This window comes from Pipistrellus kuhlii, unplaced genomic scaffold, assembly GCF_014108245.1.
Source record: "Pipistrellus kuhlii isolate mPipKuh1 unplaced genomic scaffold, mPipKuh1.p scaffold_m20_p_2, whole genome shotgun sequence".
NCBI lineage: Eukaryota > Metazoa > Chordata > Mammalia > Chiroptera > Vespertilionidae > Pipistrellus > Pipistrellus kuhlii.
In genome coordinates, this window is record NW_023425515.1 from 120,538,513 (window position 1) to 120,558,220 (window position 19,708).

At 42.5% G+C, this 19,708-nt stretch overlaps 1 protein-coding gene across 10 annotated transcripts in view; it reads right to left on the reverse strand.

Moving 5' to 3' along the window:
• Positions 1–19,708, reverse strand: part of ATXN1 (ataxin 1) — a 419,543-nt gene that overhangs the window by 147,711 nt on the left and 252,124 nt on the right. For 9 of the 10 annotated variants that reach the window (XM_036448062.2, XM_036448065.2, XM_036448059.2 and 6 more), the window contains one exon: positions 5,207–5,333. The gene's annotated coding sequence lies outside the window, so the exon portion shown is untranslated. Of the gene's footprint in view, positions 1–5,206; positions 5,334–5,696; positions 5,719–19,708 lie in introns of those variants that run through there. The other variant, XM_036448058.2, reaches the window with a different exon arrangement.

Consider the following 19,708-nt stretch of genomic DNA (forward strand, 5'->3'; position numbering starts at 1 on the left):
AAAGCACACACATATCGGGTTGAAATTCTACCTCTGCTTTAAGGCCTGGGCTGCTCAGCAATCCTTGCAGCCTTCCCTGAAAACCCAACCCTGTGGGACCGTACCCATCGTCCTGCTGGAGCCCCTGACACGTGGCCTCCCTGGGTGGTCTGTTAGGGTCTCAGTGGATGGTACATGCAGATGACTCATCACTGGATGCCTATCAGACGTTAGCCAACCTGACACAGACAGCCTTTTGATAATTTTTTTTGGTGAACTGCAAAGTTAAGCAGAACACAAAACCTGTTCACCTGAGCACTGTTCAGATAGAAAACGGTATGACCAGGCTGTTGATGCTTTCTTCCTGCCTCCTCTTTACCACCCAAAACATGAATATTGTAGAAAATACATGAATACTATTTCCTGACTGCTGGTCCTGTGTGTGTGTTCCCCTTCTCCTTTTCGAGATGCTGAGAGGAGGGCTGAGAGGTTAGAGATGATGGCACTGAGGGGAAAGGGTGTGCCTGGGATGTGCTACATGTTGCAGGCCGACTCAGAAGTCGCTCTGACATCAACTCTCAGAATTAGCAGCACGTGCAAAGGCCCTACCAAAGGGGCAATGGCCAAGGATGAGCAAGGCTATCAATAAGAAGCAATTGGGCCGAAACCGGTTTGGCTCAGTGGTAGAGCGTCGGCTTGCGGACTGAGGGGTCCCAGGTTCATTTCCGGTCAAGGGCATGTACATTGGTTGCTGGCACATCCCCGGTAGGGGGTGTGCAAGAGGCAGCTGGTGGATGTTTCTCTCTCATTGACATTTCTAGCTCTCTCTCTCTCTCCTTTCCTCTCTGTAAAAAATCAATAAAAATAAAAATAAAATAAAAAAGAAGCAATTGGAAGGAGGTTGAAAAACAGAAATGGGTGAAACAGAAAACCCTAGAGGACTTGAAGCTACACAAAACCTTGTGTGGGATGTGCTCAGTCAGAGATGCAACAATACACAGGCCAATCTGCAAGCCCATATGAGCAAGGGCTGAAAGAGAAGGACACCATTCATTTTTTTCTTTATTTATCAAACAGTAAAATCTCCCCTTCTCTCCCAAATTGTCTCTCCCTCAAATTTTTTTTTATGATAGTGCCAGAGGATCTGGCATCAAAGCTGGCAAATCTACAAGGTACAAATCAACAGACAGGGAAATTCCCCAATCACTCTGATTAGAAGGGATCATGTAATTCCCTTACTCTGGAGACTAGAAATCAGCTTCCATTTTTCAAAACTTCTGAAGACAGCATAATACTGTGCAAATAGGCACACAGGTGTTTATTTTAGTCTTTCCATTTCTTCCTAGGAATGTGTAACTCCTGCGCTCAGAGCAGTTACTCTGAAAAGGGGGTCGATAAACACACCAAATTCAAGAGGTCTGGGATCTCAGGGAGAACTGAGGGCATTCCTACTACTGTGACATGCAAAAGGCACACAGAATGATGCCTTCTTAACCTCTGTGACCTCCCCTTGCACACCACACAGAGGTGAGACGACCTTAATTTGTGTGGGCATACCGTTCTTCATTTCCAGTTATGTGTCGCCCCAAAGTACACAGCGTGAAAATGATGCTATCCAGTAAGCAGTGAGTTTCCAGCAGACTGGGCTCTTCAAGCCTGGTTCCCACTTTGGGAAGGGTCATAAAACGATGTGATTATAAGAGGCAAACCACCACCTTCCATAGAACACTAGAGCAGGCTGCTCACAAATGAGCAATAAAGCAAAACACTCACATGAAAGAGCAGAGGAAATACACACAGTGCAGAATTTTTTAAAAAAAATATCAGAAAATCCCCAAACTCTATTGATAGTTATATAAAGCCCCCCCCTTTTTTTTAAAGCATGTGGTTTCCTTTCACACATTTAGTTAAATACATCATAGACATTTACCATCTACTTCTAAGGATTTTAGAAAATAGCCTAGTCTCACCCCACTACCCAATACTCATCTTAATTTTGTTTAAGCCTGGGCTCATATTTACTCTATCCTTGGACAGTCACTCAGGTATCAACTGAGTGTCCACTGTGGACCATGCAACCTCTAGGACTAGAATTACCAAAAAATTAATAATAATAATAAAATAATGATTTTTGCTTTCATGGAAATTAGTCCAGTTATGGAAATGGACAATTAAAAATCCTATAAATAAAAGCCTAATATGCAAATTGACTGAATGGCTGAATGACCAATAGAACCACCAGTCACTCTGATGCACACTGACCACCAGGGGGCAGATGCTAAACACAGGAGCTGCCCCCAGCCTGCAGGTGGATGCCAGTGGGGGGGAAGGGGGGAGTGTCCCCAATTGCCCTGCTGATCACCTTGCAGAGGGAGGTGACCAGTGGCAGTGGCAGGATGGGCTGGTGAGCCAATCTCCTCGCCAGTCACCCCAAAGACCAGCCCTGATCACTGGCCAGGCCTAGGGACCCTACCCATGTACAAATTTCATGCCCCGAGCCTCTAGTAAATATATAATATGTAAGGTGTTTAAAAAGCAAGATAGGCTAGATGATAGAGATGGGGTGGATGCTATTTTATACAGGTGAGGGCGGGTTACTTTGAAAAGGTAACTTGAGAAGTCCTATTTAAGGAAGGAGGGATGCTCAGGAAAGAAATATCTATCACCACCTCCTTGTTTACAAACTAAGTAAATGTTTGAAATTAAAAAGTTAATTTCAAAAGTGGCTCAGACCAACGGGTGTGGTTCCTAAATGTAATTGACTACCACAATATTCTTAGAAAGCAGTCTAGTGAACACCTTTGAACTGCCTGGTGGACCTGGGGAGGGCCTATTGGAAAGGGTATTACAGTGAAGACAGAAATAGCAATTATTTTCCTTCACCATAAAGCTGTGCTCAACATTTTAAGAACAGCAGTGCATTAAAATTGTGTCAAATCATTGACTACCTGAAAGTTTACGTTCAGAACCTCACTTACTATTTGAGGTCTGACATGGTATCACATGAGCAGTTCAAAGCAATGGTTTAAACAAAAACCCACAAGAGTACAAAAAAAAAAAAAGTTAGATTGATTATAATAACTGCAGTACTCATTACAAGGTAATCGGAAACCTAAACCACTTTTTTAGAAGACACTTGTTTCCTAGGATGAAAATGCTTTAAAACCATTTCCTGAAGTACATTCTAATAGCTACCTGATTGAGAAAACAATTTCCAGTAAAACACACTAATATTGCAGCTCCCAGATCTCACAAGACACCAAATGAGTCCATAATAGTAAAGGACACTTTCACAATAAGAGATACTTTGGATTAAGTATTAAAGTGCCTCTTACAATGCTCTGCCCCTTACGGGGTCAGCAACCAAGATGCCACCTGGTCCATAAGCAGTAGCCTGGAGCAAGTTACAAACTCACAAAATACCACTCCATAGGGTCAGTGACTTGCCCCAGGCTGTGAACTTAGCTGACCTTGACAATAAGATGGGGAACAGAATTCAGATCAATCGATTCCAGAAGTTGTGTACTTTCTCCTAGAACCAAGGTGCTCATACATACAAAATGGAAATACATTAAAACACCAACATAATTCTTAGCCTGTTCACTATGATGCACTGAGAGATTTCCAATGTAATAAACTTACTTTAATACACTATTTAAGCCATTTATATGGATAAATATGCATACTTTAATAAAATATTTAGAAAAACATGAAATAAAAAAATTCAGTGGAAATTTTTCTTTTCAACATTAAAGCTTTTTCTCCTTGATATATGCCCTCACATTACTAAACCTTGTTTTTCAAAAGATTTTATGAAACTGGAAAAAAAACAACAACACATAGATAATAGGCACCTGGAAAAGTTAGTAAACTTTGTTATTAAGCTGAAAACTTAACTACATAAAGTTATTTATGTATGTATATACCCATTTACACATATGTTGTGTACACACATAAAAACAAGTATATGTATTTATGTATACATAATGCATATACAAATATATAGTGTATATTGTGCGTATACATACAATAAATATATATTGTATTAAGTGTGTATATATTTTAGACATTTATATAAGACCTTGGTCAAAGCTGGCTTCTCACTTTCTAAATTTTAAAGGTGGTATGTTCCTAAGCCAGTGGTTGGCAAACTGTGGCTTGCAAGCTGCAGTTTGCTGCTCTGTTGACTAATGCGTTTGCCAACCACTGACCTAGGACATCCTGGGCTTCCTGTTGCCATATCCTTTCCTGGTCAAAACTCTTCTAAACTGCCCAGCTGGCACGACTCAGTGCTTGAGCACTGACCTATGAACCAGAAGGTCGCGGTTAGATTCCTGGTCAGGGCACTTGCCCAGGTTGTGGGCTCAATCTCCAGTGTGGGGTGTCATGAGGCAGCTGATAAATGATTCTCATCTTTGATGTTTCTATCTCTCCCTCTCCTTTCCTCTCTGAAATCTATCAAAATATATATTTAAAAAAAACAAATAAACCTCTTCTTAACTTCTTTTGGAGACACTGTCTGTCACTGAGGTAAAATCTCCAGAAAGCAGAGCTGCCCCAACCCCTAAGTATCTTGGCGGGTGAGCCCTCTGAAGCCACCGGGTACTGTCTCTTCAATTACTTGGTCCCCCAATGCCTCACGGAAGGTGACTTGAGCAGCTGACCTGCAGGATCTATCTGACTAATCTCAAAGTCCCAGCCCAGCAGCCCCATAAAAACCAGCCAACCAGACAATTTCAGTAAGAGAAGCACCTAAAACAACTGACTATACTTGCATACCTCAGATTTTTGAAAACACCAAAAAACATTCATTCCAAACACTTCACACCAATAAAAATCACTGCTGGTGGCAATCCCTGTGGCTAATTCTTAGCCCAGAGAATGTGAACCCTACCCATCAACCTAAAAGAACTGCGAGGCTGTTTAAACTTGACACCACTGAACTGTGTACCTGGAGCAAGGGCATTCCTACCATGAAAGAATCACCGCATCTCACTCTTTCTTCCAGAAGGAGAAAGTGAGAAGTGCTCCATAGAAGCTGAGAGAAAGGCAAGTTTGTAGCAAATGAAAACAGAACCTCTTCCTTAAACAACAACAACAAATAAATAACTGGATGATCACCTCGCACTACCATGAACACCCCTTCATCAGCCTGACCCAGCCACATCCAATGATTCACGACTCCTTGCAAGGCAAGCCACTGCAGAAGCTGCTCCTGTTAACTTACAACATTCACTGTGCGCGGTTCACCGGCAGCCCCAGCCTTCCTTCACCATGGAGACGTCCCACGAGAAGCTGGAGCGCTCCTGGGCTCAGGCGTGTTCTTCCCCCTTTCACAGAGACGTGAGGAAAACCTAGCATGGGAATAGAACAGAAGAGAAAGGAAAGGTCAATGCACCATCAAGTCATTCTTCATCTCAACAAATGAAGTTCGCAATCAATTAGACTCATTGATCATTCGCCAAAGACCATTCTCCGCTACCTTTTTGTGAAAAAGAAACTCAATAGTTCTGCTCTCGCCCCAGGAGACACAGCAGCAGGCCACAGCCAACCTTTCGCCCTGCTCCTCCCCGCCCCCCATGAAGTGGAAGCCAGCTCTGGGAGACTTCAGAGGCAATGCCAGCTGAGATGCAAACTTGCAACACAGCCTCAAAATAAACCCTTGGTTTTACTCTCTACAGAAAGGAGGGAGCTGGGACCTCTTGCCATTTTCATACCTCACTGGGTGGTTGGGAAGATCAATAAGATCACTCTTGCAAAGCACACACAGTTCCTGAGAAGAAAGGCACTATGTAAACACAAAGCTTTGTCAGTGGTCATAAGCCTGTTACAGAGCTCTGAGCCAGGATATAAAAGCCAGCCTTGGCCAGCCACCAACAACTGACAATCCCTGGGGCCCTCAAACTTCCAAACCTCAGCAAGGGCCACCAGGCTGATTCCTCCTTCCAGGGAGGGGCAGAGGGAAGCAGAGGTCTGGGATCTCAGGGAGAAAGAAACTGAGGGCCTGGGGCAGGAAGGGAAGAGGAAGGGGGAGTGGAAGGGAGGTGGTGAGAGGCATGTGCAGGCGCATCGTGACCTGGTCCAGCCACAGGACTCCCTTGGGTGGGTGGCTGGTTTGCAGCGGTTAGTGCGCTGGAGGTTTGCGGGGCTGTGAAATTTTCCACTTGGCCGTCTGCCATTTCCGCCCACCGAGGATAACACTTAGACACAGTTGTGGTGCACAGAGGACCTGCGGGGGAAGGACTGGGTCTTTTGTGCTTGTTGCTTTTAAAGAAAAGACCTATTCATATTTTGAGCTTTAATATTTTCCACACCTGGATTTTTTAAATTTCTCCCTTCTTGAAGACAGAGCCAGAAACAGCCTTTCCTGGGCCAATATGATCAAGTTATTTTGACTCGGGAATCCTTGAGGAACACACTTGAGGTAAAGGAACACACGGGAGTGGTGTTGGGGACGACAGGAAACTGATTCTAAGTGCTGTGCTGGGATCTTGTTTGCTTCCCAAATAAATCACCCACCAAGGCCTTCCGAAGTCATGAGCACAGGCTGAGGAAAGGCGGCAGCTGCAGCATTAGCATGGTGGGTGTAATATTTTTGAGAGAAAAAAAAGTGGTCCCTATCTCAAAAAAAAAAAAAAAAAAAAAAAGACAACAATGAGTGATGTCAAATCTTAGATGTGGAATTGGTAAAACACTGACAAATTCTACCTCAAAATAAAGAACTAAAAATTGGAGAGAAAGGAATTAGGACAGAAGAGAGAAAGGAAGTGTCTGCTGCCGATATAATTAACCATGCTTTCATGGTGAACACAGCTCACAAAGTGCTTGCCTATTAATTAACTCATTCATGTCAAATTTTTACTTGGTGCTTAGCATACCCACCAGGTTCTACATTTCCCATGGTGAGCAGATCAGACAAGAACCATGCCATCAAGGAGCTCCTTGCCTCACAGGGCCGGCATGAAAGAATCCTAGCACACTCTCTGTAGTTTATGTATAAGATGTGAACACAGAACAGATATTGCGAACAAAAAATAAGCACGGTCATTTGCATTCATAACGAGGTAGGTACCCCATTTGGAAGGAGAGGCTCAGAAGGCTTTTCTCACTAAAGTAACATTTAATCAGAGACGTGAAAGATGAGGGGAAGTTGGCCAGGCATGGGGTTTCCAGGGAGAGGAAACAGCCTGTCCTTAGGGGATGCCATCCAGAGATGAACAACTGAGTTCTACATTCTCTTGTGTGTGTGTGTTTCTGGCCATTTCTACTGGGTCTCCTTGATTTAAATCAAGAACTGAACAATAGACTTTATATTATTAGCAGCTTGTGGTGACTGCTTTGCAATATATAGACATATGGAATCATTGTTGTATACCTGAAACTAACATCATGTTACATGTCAAATATATTTCAAATTTTTTTTTAAGCTGATTCTTCTTTCTGACTGCCAGGCCCATCAGAGCAGTGCACACTTAGTGGTTTCCTGGAGAGGAACCCCATAAGTGCAGGTATTAAATCTGATGTGACAGCAGAGGTCCACTCTGGTCTCCTAATGCATCTCACCCACCCCATCATCACAAGGAAAAGAAGCTCTCTGCTAACACCTGCATGCCGCAGCTGGAGTTAAGAAAACCCTCTCCAAAAAGAGCTAAAAACAGATCACATCACATGTAAATGTCTGAAAAAATATCTTCTTAGTACTTTGCATTAGGTTTCAAATTTGCTGGCTTCCTCTAGATTAACAATTTTTAAAAAAAATTTCTCTCATGCCCTTAAATGACATTTATATCCACCTACCTAATACAATGTGTCAACTGTAATTAAAAATCAAAATTCATTTTTTAAAAAGAGTGTCTTAGAAACCATCTGTCTTGGTTTTCGGCTTGGTTACCTGTTTGCTTACCCACGTGAGTAATTCTTTGCAAAGAAATAAAATTGTTCCCTATGTTCCAGATCTGGTACAATTTAATTCTTCCACTAAGGAAAATCAGCTATTTGCTTTCCTCATCCTACGAAACAAAGGCTTCCTCAGGCAGGCTTATTCATGCTCTCCCCATGAATGGAGTCAGTTTGAAAATCTATTTGAAATGAATAAGCCGAACTTTTACCTGCATCTCTTTCCATTTAAGACACCCAGGATAAAATGTAATTTCTCCCACAAGTTTCTCATAAAACCAAAAATAATAAAACACTCCATGTTTGGTCTTGAAATACAAACCCTCGCTTTTGACTCAGTAGCTTTGACAAACTAGAAAACTTGGGAAGACAAGGGAGGGCAAGGAAATGAACTTCCTGAACCTGAGGTGTCCAGCAGCCCCCCCACCAGCCCTGGGAAAGCCTGCCTGGCTGACAGCTTCTTCCCGTCCAGAGGAGAAAATGACAGGGTGCCAATTTCTCCTTCCCCTGACTGCCCACAGCACTTACAGTCTCCATCACACATTTTAACCCGAGTCCTTTTCAATCCCGAGTTCAGTCATACTGTCTGTTTATGTTCCACTGGATTTATTTAAGGCTTGAAGGCTTGAAAAGCTTTTAAGCTCGTTGGTGAAAGAAACCTTGCCATGCCCTTCTTTTGCAGCCTCCTCAGCGTGTCTATGAGAAGAGCCTGAATTTAAATTAAATGATCCATTTCCAAAAACCTGTTCCACGGCTTAAGCCATGCTCCAAAGGAACCACTGCTCTCTAGCTATAATTTAAGCACTTCTCGGTTTCCTCTGTCCTCCAGGGACCTGGAGCTCCTTCGATGCCTACCGTCCAAATGAAAGCCCTCCATACACAGGAGAACAATTAAGTTATAACTCAGCTCTCGCTCCTCTGTTCTTTCGGCCCATTGTATCGATATTTTTAGTTGCGGGTTGCTTTTGAACAGTTGCCATCTCCTTTCAAGATTTACAACCCACACCGCACCCCAGGTCACTAGGAATCTATATCTTTGATCCTCACAGTTTTTCAAAAGCCATGATGAAGGAAACCCTTGTCTGTGGAGGGGAGATGTACGAAGAGCTTCTCAAATCTGAACCGCCATCAGAAAACCCTGGAGGTCTTGTTCCACCAGGCTGTTGGGTCCCATCCCCAGGATGTCTGATCCAGTAGGTGTGGGGTTTCTCACCAGTTCCCAGGTGATGAGAACCCCTGCTCCGAGGGCAAGCCTTTGTGGTCAGACAGAGGCTAAGGATGAGTATATTTAATTACTCTCTGCGGAGGGCCACATTGGAAGGACTCTCATCTGTCTATTCCAAAGAGGTGACAGATGGCCAAAAACAAAAAGGCTCACACACTTTATAATCTGGGAAAACATTTGGTGGCTTTCGGCCTTGAGTCTTAGTCTGTTTTCTTCCTACTGGCTTCAGGTCCTGTCAGGGTCAATTCAGCCCTGTCTCTCCGTCCATCTTTTTCTTTTACTGGCAACTCCTTACAAAGGTATCAGCCATTGCTACCCCTGAAAGACCTTCCCTACATCCTGATACATTCCCAGATGGCTGTCACCTCTCTCCTGTTCACCAACAAACATGTTAATGTGTAGAACAAACTCAATGTTGGTATCGTCTTGTTTGACTTCCACCTCTCTTGTTTTTTTTAAGTAAACCTCTTTGTTTCAGATGGCTTCCTGCCTTCTAAATGCAGTGGCTCTTTTCTACCCTCTGGCTGTGATGACTGTCTTAGGGATAGGCAGGTGACCAGTGCCATGCCAATCAAAGCCCCTCAGACTGGCTGATTGGAGGAAATCAGGCACTTGTCCCAGCGAGGCCAGGGAAGCATGCTCTACAGAGAGATGCTCTTACCCCCTGGTGAGGAAGGCCCACCTGACAATGAAGCTCCTGAGCAGGGAGCAAAGCTGAAAGACAGAAGGACTGGGTCCTGACAACAGTGAGGTCCTGGGGACCCCGCCATGCCAAAAGTTAGATTTATCCCTGGCAAATGCCAAAGTGGCCCCCACACGGCCCTGCCCTCTAGGGCACACACACCTCCTACTTATCCAATCAAACGTGAACCTGGTTGTTGCTGCTATGAAGGGATTTTGCAGATGAAATTAAGCTCCTAAATCGATCGACCTTGAAATAGAAAGATTACCCACGGTGGGTTTAGTGACTAATCAGGTGAGCCTTCAGGGAGACAGGTTTTTCCAGGACTCAGACTCAAAGCAGGAGAGGGCTGTGGGAGGAGGGAGCAACACAATGTGGCGAGGGGGAGAGAGCATGAGCTGGGAGTGGTGCCTCGCCCACAGCCCACAGTCAGCAATAGGACAGGGGCCTCAGTCCTACCATCACAAGAAAATAAATTCTGCCAGTGAACATGTGAGCTCAAAAGACAACCATGAGCCCCCGAGGAGAATGCAGTCCGGCCAGCACTCTGATTTCAGTGTTATGAAACTCTGAGTGGAAAATCCAGCTAAGCTGTGGCTAGACTTCTGACCCACAGAAACTGTGAGAATGGATATTGTTTTAAGTGACTAAATTTATGGTAATTGGTTCTGCAACAATAGAAAAGTAATATATATATAGGATACAATGAATTTCTTTTTTTTTTTTCTTTTCTTAAATCACTTTGAGTTTTGTCTCTTGCACCAAAATATCCTAGTACTCCTGGTTTCTCAGAGATGGTTCTATTGTGGGGTTCCTTACATCACTTTGCTGCTAGTTCCTCGGCTTCCGTCCCCTCCTGTTCTTCCTCTAACCCCAGGGTATGTATTCCCCAAGGTTCCATGCGCAGTGCTCCCTCTTTTCTTTCTATGACAATTTCCTTTACTGCATATCATTCTTAATCTGTAGCCCTGGCCCATCATGTCCCCTCACAAGCTGCTGGAGATATGCAGTATAAAAATAAATGTCTATTTCAAAACTTCTCATATATTTTCCCCTAAAACCAGTCCTTTTTTATTTCTCATCATGCTAACGGCGTCATTGTCTTCTTCTCTTCCCCCTGCAGCCATCAGCTGTCAAGTCCTCACAAGCCTGCACTCTATTCCCACACCGCCATGCTGGGTCAGATCTGCTCCTCGCACAGCCGCCTGCTCATTGGTCTCCTTGCCTTCACTATTCTCCCTCCAGACCATCCGAGTCATCTCTTCTGGACCAGACCTCCTAAAGCAGATTATGTAATACAACTTCCCCGTGCCATACCCTGGTGCTGGTTCCTACAGCTTGCTGCAAATCTTGTAAAATCCTATGTTTAAGACCTTCACAATCTGGCCCCAACATGCTTTTCCAATTTCATCTCCTACTTCTCCCCTCAGGCATGTTGTACCAGCCAAACCCCACTTCTCTCTTCATCTCTGAAAGCTCACATTTCTCTTCCACATGTTAAAATTCAAGCCATACCCACCACGACCTGTTCAAGACCGACTTTTCCTGTCTTCTTTCTTCCATCCTCCTCTACAACATACAACTTAATCAGAAATACTTTTGTGAGTTCCTACAGTTTTTATTCCTTTTCCTTAAGATAAACCATTACATTAAGAAAAACCGTTACATGCCAAAACCGGTTTGGCTCAGTGGATAGAGAGTTGGACTTAAAGGTCCTAGGTTCGATTCCACTCAAGGGCATGTACCTTGGTTGTGGGCACATCCCAAGTGGGGGGTGTGCAGGAGGCAGCTGATGGATGTTTCTCTCTCATCTCTCATCTCTAACTCTCTCTCTCTCCCCCTTCCTCTCTGTAAAAAATCAATATATTTTAAAAAAAGAAAAAAAGAAAAACCATTACATAAGCCAAGATGGAAACTGCTCAGTCAATCAATGAAATACTCTGCAAGAGCCTGTTTTTCCAACCCAAGACTAAATACTGACTGTCTTTTCTTTCCGAGGAGCAGCAGCCAGGGCTACTGGGACTGGCAGGGTTCACAAATGCTTCCTCTGGATGAGCAGCTCAGCCCTGCAGGGTGCAGAGCCCGACCCGGCCCTGCTCACAAAGGAGCCTGTATGTCAGTTATGGAAACCGAATTGCCCCTTCCTGCCACAGGGAAGGTGAGGGCAACGCAGAACTGTCCCAAGAGTAGGAACATTCAGTCGGATTTGCAGGAGAACTGGAGGGAGGTGAAGGGTGAGATGAAGCCCAAACCTAAGGTATTCTGAAAAATGCAATTTACTCATTCCTATCATGCAACCTCTGGTCAATCAACATTCAATGATTTGTGTGCACTAGCCACTGTACAATATTTTTCCAAACTGGCAATCCTTGGGTATCAAGCATGCATTGGGAACATTTTCTACTGCCTTTCGCTGGATTGTGTTTAGATAAAAAAGATAAATAATGATAAAAAATGAAGAAAATTTAAAATTAGTGTCTGCCTAAAGAACACATAATCAAAGAAATAAATATGCTCAAAAACACTATGATCAAACTTTTTAAAAACTGTAATTCCTGTTGATCCATGCCACTATTCCTATGACTAGCACAGCTTATCACATAAAGGCAGGGCTTTATCCACACATATTTAGACTCAGCAGGTGTCTATACTTGTATGCAGCTTCCATCTACTTACTGGTAGAAAGCCCAGTTTGCTAAGCAATATATTATGCATCCAGGAAAAAGTATGTCTGCATCTCAGGAATAAGATGAAAATCCACATTGAGAAATACCTTATCTGTATTGGACAGCTGGAGAATGACATCTTCAGGAAATTAAGATTTTTTACAGGTGTTTCTTACTGACAATTCTTTCCTGGCCTTATTTGTTTAATGCCATGATCCCAAGTGGATTGCTGAAACCTAACAGGAATGTGGATCAAGAGCCTGGACACCACGCGTGCCCAGGGTTACAGCCATCAGGCAGCTGGGTCTCCCCACACCTCCTTCCTGGGGGGAAGTTTTGTGTATGCTGCTCCAGGCCAGTGGCTTCTTCGGGTGTTCAAGTCCCTGGAAGGAGGGGGAAGGACTGCCTGTGCTTCGTGGGTTCATTGTTATGAAGCATTTGTTCATCATGAGCTGTTACGGTCCCAGAGGAGCCACTGTGAGGAATCTCCTGGCTTTAAATTTCCTTCCGTTTCTGCTCTATTTGCTCGTCTTTAAAAAGTAAAATTAGTAGAAATCGTAAGAAACTTAAATATTTTCCTCTCATTCTCTGTTGCCATCATATTAGAGTCATATGATAGTATTCTTAAGTATTTTATTTGACCTCACTTCACAAATTACCAAAAGGCGAGTCAAAGTAAAAAAAAAAAAAAAAAAAAAAAAGGCCAAATAGTATTCCCCCACCTCCAGACCATCCTTTTGGATAAATACAAGTTAAGAGAAATCACCAATGATGCCCAGAACTCTGGAAGCAACCTACCAAAGCCTCAGTACTTTTTTTAGGTAATGAAATATAACTATGGCCCCGCAGGGGTGGCTAAGTGATTGAGCATTGATTTATGAACCAGGAGGTCATGGTTCGATTCCCACTCAGGGCACATGCCCAGGTTGCTGGCTTGATCCCCAGTAAGGGGTGTGCAAGAGGCAGCCGATCAATGATCCCCTCTTTTTATTGATGTTTCTATCTCCCTCTTCCTTCTCTGAAATCAATAAAAATGTATATTAAAAAGAGAATGTCTAATAAGAGAAAATAAGTGTAACTATGTAAAAGTGTAGCTACAACAGGATATCTATCTAATCATACTTTGTAAGTCATAGTATCATTACTCAAGCACGTGTGTCTTCTTTTTGTCTGTTTTATTAAAGGCCAAAAATTTATAACAACTCTATATTTTAACCTCTTTTGATACTAATCCAGGCAGCTGCCTCCTTCTTTAAATATTACAGCTTTCCGATGGAGTCAGGGAAAAAAGAATATGGCAAGACAAAGGCACTATTGAGAACTTCTCCCCTTCGGGAGGAGGCTTAATGAAACTATTCTAGCTTAAAACTGAGATTCCAATGGTCTCGGCTGTGAACAGCATGTAACAGAAATGCCACTTGGCATTACGTCCGGGGATTACCTGTTGAAACACCAAAGACAGGTACACTTTGATGTGGGTTACGTGGTGCTGGGGAAGTACCAGGAAATGCAATGATTCTTGCTCTATGAATGCGGAGTGGAAGGGTTAGTATCCTATTTGGAACAAAGATCATTGTGTGAATGGGGGTGGGGTGGGAGTGTGGAGAGGAGGAGAGGGTGCTGAAAGCAAGCACATGTATGTATGCCTACTTGAGCCTGTCCCAAGTAACCGTGTTTAAGGAAACACCATTCCACTTGCTACAATGTTGGAAACTCAAGTAAAGGGGAGTATCAACTAGAATTTTCCGAGTAAAGGACCCCAGCATTTAAAATACCTGATGATCTGATCATGTTTCATGAAAAATCGTATGGAATTTATTGACAGACTGAGCATTCTAAAAGTTCCCTACATCTCTTTCAAAACAAATACTTAAAACTCTTTAGAATCAGCACCACCCGTTTATCACCAGCCTCTAGTCGCACCTTCTCAGGGAAAGGCCTACCCTCACTTCTATCAGAAGAAGGAATCACAGGTGTTCTCCCCTCCCCCTGCACCTGCCAGGTTTAGGGGGTTTAGGCGCAGAAGATTCTCACACTGACAACTCCCAATCTATCAAGAAAGAAGAAAATTTCTAGCTCCTTAATTGTTTTGTCGAATAAGCTCTCAAAAGTTCATTTTTGTTACCTTTTTTTTTCCAGGCAAAATAAGAGGCCTTTTACAAAAATTCTATTGCTAAAACAATGGAATTCTCCTGGGAATGACTTCGTTATGGAAATGAAGTGACAGGTTCTTTTATGTAGCCAGGCAGAAAGTCTGCATTTATAAAAGGCATTCAGAGCCCTCAAGAGCTGCGTGTGGGAGGACATAAAGTGCTATTTTTAATTCAGACTGCAGCATTCTCCCCATACAGGTTTTTCAGGATCATCAGAGTCACACTAACACTGATCTAAAAAGAAGAAAAAAAAAATCTGATTTCTGCTGACCCCTGCAGAAAAAAAAGAGGAAAAAAAGAAAATTAAGGCAATGATGAATATAGCTTCCTTCTACTTTTGGAGCCCTCGGTCGGCTCAGAGATCAATCTCCAAAGCCATCAGCCCTATCTATTACCCAGAATTAAAAGCACTTAAGCTCTGCGAGTAACAGCCTTACATCTCACACAAATTTACATTTTTGTACGTGTGACTTTCACTCTACTGAGTGTACAGGAATCCCCCTGTGCCTGCCAAGAAATGCTAGGCAAGTTCTTCCACCTGTTCCCCAAAATTAACATTCCCTGGTGATGCTGTGGTGGATGAGTCCAGCTGTGTGGCAGGACCATGCTGGAAACCCATTTCTAATTTCAGAAAGGCCCCTTGGATAAGTAAGAGGCACCTGAGCTTCTGTTGGGCAAATGTAGAGCTTCCCTAGTCCGGTGAGAAATCTGTAGATGGAGGCTTTTCATGTCTGCCATGTTGTCTTGGGCTCTGTTGGGGACCAAAGCCTGAGGAGTGATGAATGGAAGGCAGGTGTAGATGACTGCAGAGGCATGACATTGGAGGAGAAAAAGGATACGATGAGAGGGAATTACTACAAAGGACAACTGATGGAACAAGATTCTCCAGCAATGGCTAAGGGATTGGTGTAAGACCACTAGTAGTGAATGAGCAATAGGGTCAGAGAAAAGCTTTTTTAATTGAGGTAGAATTCACATGACATAAAGCTCACCATTTTAATCATTTTTGAAGTGCACAATCAGTGGTTCTTAGTACATTCACAATGTTGCACAACCATAACCATTCTAGAAGATTTTCAACATCCAAAAAGATACCGCATAGCCATCTCCATTCCCTCCTCCTCTCAGCCCCTGCCAACCACTCATCTGTGTTCGGTCTTTATGGATTTACCTGTTCTGGACGCTACATGTGAAGGAAATTAATCATATAATATGTGGTCTTTGGTGCCTGGCTTCTTTCACTTAGCACAGCGATTTTCAACCGGTGTGCCCAGCTGCAAGAATTTTTAAAACATGCAATACTTGATGATTTGAGCACTGACCTCTTTTCCCTTCAATTGTGAAATAAAAAACACACATACACAAAAAATAAAACAACAACAGCAACACAACAATAGCCAGTTAGTGTAAATGTCTTCTCTTGAATGGTAAATACAGGGGTGGGCAAATGGAGGTTTATAGTTGTTCATATGCAGAAAAAGATATGCAGGTTCTAATTATTAGCTTTACTAACTGGAATCTCACAGCTGTAAGCTGACTCTTCCCCCACCCTGTATATAGGTCATATCTTAGAATTGCATAATAAGGTTGTGTCTGATTGGTTAATTCTTGGTATCAGAAATCCTTATAAACAAGTAGCGGCACTGCTTTTTAAAAAATATATGTTTTATTGATTTTTTACAGAGAGGAAGAGAGATGGACAGAGAGAAACATCGATGAGAGAGAAACATCCATCAGCTGCCTCCTGCACACCCCCCACTGGGGATGAGCCCGCAACCAAGGTACATGCCCTTGACCGGAATCAAACCTGGGACGTCTCAGTCCGCAGGCAGATGCTCTATCCACTGAGCCAAACTGGTTTCGGCGGCACTGATTTTTTTTAAAAGTCACTTTGGAGCAAAAAGCGTTGGTAATTACCATTATTATTATTATTATTATTATTATTATGTAAATAAACCAAAATTATACCTTTTTTTGGTCAGATCGGCATATATATATATATATATATATATATATATATATATATATATATATATATATTGGTATGCCAAAGAATTTTAGTAATCAGTTTCTGTGTACCCTGAGATCAGAAAAGTTGAAAAATCACTGACTTAGCACAATTTTTTTCAGGATTCATTCATGTTGTAACCTGATTAGAACTTCATTCCTTTTTTGGATGAGTAATACTCCATTATATACATACACCACACTGTGTTTATCTCTTCATCAATTGATGGACATTTGTGCTGTTCCCGCTTGTTGGCTTGTATACAGAATGCTGCTCTGAAATGTTTTTTGTTTGAATACTTGTTGCCAATTCTCTTGGATATACCTAGGAGTGGAATTTATGGGTCATACAGTAATTCTATGTAACTTTTGAGGAACTGCCAAATTACTTTCCATAGTGACTGTGCCACTTTACTTCAGTTTATGAGGATTCCAATTTCCCCCAATTTTTTTTATAACACTTGCAATTTTCCTGTTTGTTAATTAATGTGACCATCACAATAGGTTAGAAGAATTAATCTCGTGGTTTGCATTTGCACTTCCCTGCACTCATGATGCTGAATATCATTTCAATGTGCTTAGGGGACATTTGTATACCTTCTGTGGAGAAATGTCTATTCAAATATGTTGTCCCTTTTAAAACTAGGCTGTTTGTCCTTTTGTTGTTCAATTCTAAAAGTTCTCTTCATATATTCTGGAAATTAGACTCTTATCAGTTACATGATTTACAAATATTTTCTTTCATCCAGTGGGCTGTCTTTTCACTTTCTTGATAATGTCTTTGATTCACAAAACATGTTTATTTTGATGAAGTCTAAGTTACCTATTTTTTTTCTTCTGTTGCTTGTGTTTGCAGTGTCATATCTAAGAACCTGTTGCCAAATCCATGTTTTAGAATTATTCTGTAAGTTTTCTAGTTGAGCTCTTATATTTAGGTTGCTAATCCATTTTATTTTTTGTATGTGGTGTGAAGGGTCCAACTTCCATCTTTTGCATGTGTCCCTCGTGTCTTTTCCTAGCTCTCCGAGGACCGTTTGTTGAAAGGAGGTCAGAGAGTTTTTAATATGGAGTGTTTTATTCTCTTTAAAATACTGCTTCTCTAAAAATATCTATATACATCATTTTGCAAAGTAATTTAATTTGCTGAATTTTGGTTATAGTGAGTACAAGTGAATGAGACATCCCCCTCCCATTCCACATTTTGAAGATGTAGCAAGTTTTTAAGAATCATGACCAATCAGGGTCATAGTTCTGAGCCTTCGGGGAAGTCAACCAGCCCTGGGTGGTGTTTTTGCAGGACTAATTTCCAAAAGCAACAGGTAGCACAAAATTGCTGAGCTTTCTATTACCTTGGCTCCATTTGTTTCCCTGTGTGTACTGCTCCTGTCCTCAGACACCTAGAAACCTGGGTTCTCTTTCCCACCCCTGTGTCTACCTGCTAACACAGGCTCTTTGGAGAGAACTTAATAACCTAATTCCTACTAAGGCAGACATACTTTTAGCATGATGCTTTGGTCCCTTTTTTGTTTAAGCCAAAAGAATAAGTACAGGTTGTTGAATGCCAGGTATCATTGGTTCGAAGAAATAGAGACTTTCAAATCCCCCTAAAGCAGCAGATCTCAGACTTGGCTGCATATTGTGACCACCTGGGGAGCTTTCCAACATCCTTATGCCTGGGATCCACCTACAGAGACACTCACTGAATTGGTCTGGGGTGCAGTCTGGGCTATGGGATGCTGTTCAACCACAGTGGAGAGCCGTGCCCTAAAGTCAGTAATCAGAGGTTGTGGTTTACTCTGTCGACCTGTGAAGCAGCAGCTCTTCTTGCCACTTTTCACCACTTACAGGCAGTAAGGGATGTAATTAAAGAGTATTATAATTTCAAATTAAAACCAATGGAATCAGAATCTCCTGTGTTAGTCCACAATCTCCCCAACTACCCTGTGAAAGGAGGTTTATTTTTCACACGTGACCAACGAAGAACAAACGCTGAGAGATTAAGCAGCAGCCCAGGATCACAAACATGGAAGTGGCAGAGAATGGGTTTGAACGCAATCTTTCCAACCCAAAGAGTGCATCATTTATGCTGTCTCTCTTCATTTTGAAAGTGCCAATCATTATAAGTGTGGTTTGTATAATTTGGTACCAAGAGTAATAAAGGGAATAGCAACTTCACACCTTCCATCCAGCACCTGGATGGGCTGGAGAATATACACTCATATACATTCTCTAAAAAGAATGGTGGGCACTGCTCTGGCAATCCTATATAACAAAAGCCTAATATGCTAAGTGTCCGGTCCACCAGTTGGCCTAAGTGTAATATGCTAATGATATGCTAAGGCTGCTCAACTGCTTGCTATGATGTGCACTAACCACCAGGGGGCAGATGCTCCAACTGGTAAATTAGCTTGCTGCTGGGATTTGGCTGATTAGGACTAAGCGAGACGGGCTGGACACTCCCTGGAGCCCTCCAGGTCCCTTCCTGGCCCTGATCATGCACCAGTGGGATCCCTTGGGCTGGCCTGCACCCTCTCACAATCTGGGACCCATTGGGGGATGTTGGAGAGCCAGTCTTGGCCCATTCCCGAATGACAGGCCAAGGGACCCCATTGGTGCATGAATTTGTGCACTGGGCCTCTAATGTAAATATAAGGGAAGTGGGCCTCAAGGGTATGTCTGAATCCAGGAGGAAATGACATTACTCCAAAAATGTTGCTGGATAGAGTTTACAGAGATGGTGGGGGAGCAGTAATTCTTTCCAGTATATGTGAAAACTGACAATAATAAGCCATGAAATACCTTTATTGTGGTACAAAAATAACAAGCAGTGACAAAGTTAAATTAATTCGTTTGTGAATTTAATCTGATGCATATACTAGTATATGATTACAAAGCTCAATCCATTGAAAACAGCAAGACCAAGGGCCTCAGACAAAAATCTCCAACACTTCAATATCCAGGTTTCTGTAAAGGGCACAACTTCCCCATAACAGCATCCTGCCTGTCAAAGTATGAGGCATATTGACAAGCCTTTTCACAACAGTGTAATGTAGTTAGAATTGATCCAACATACTGGAAATGGTGGTAGGATCTGGGAAGA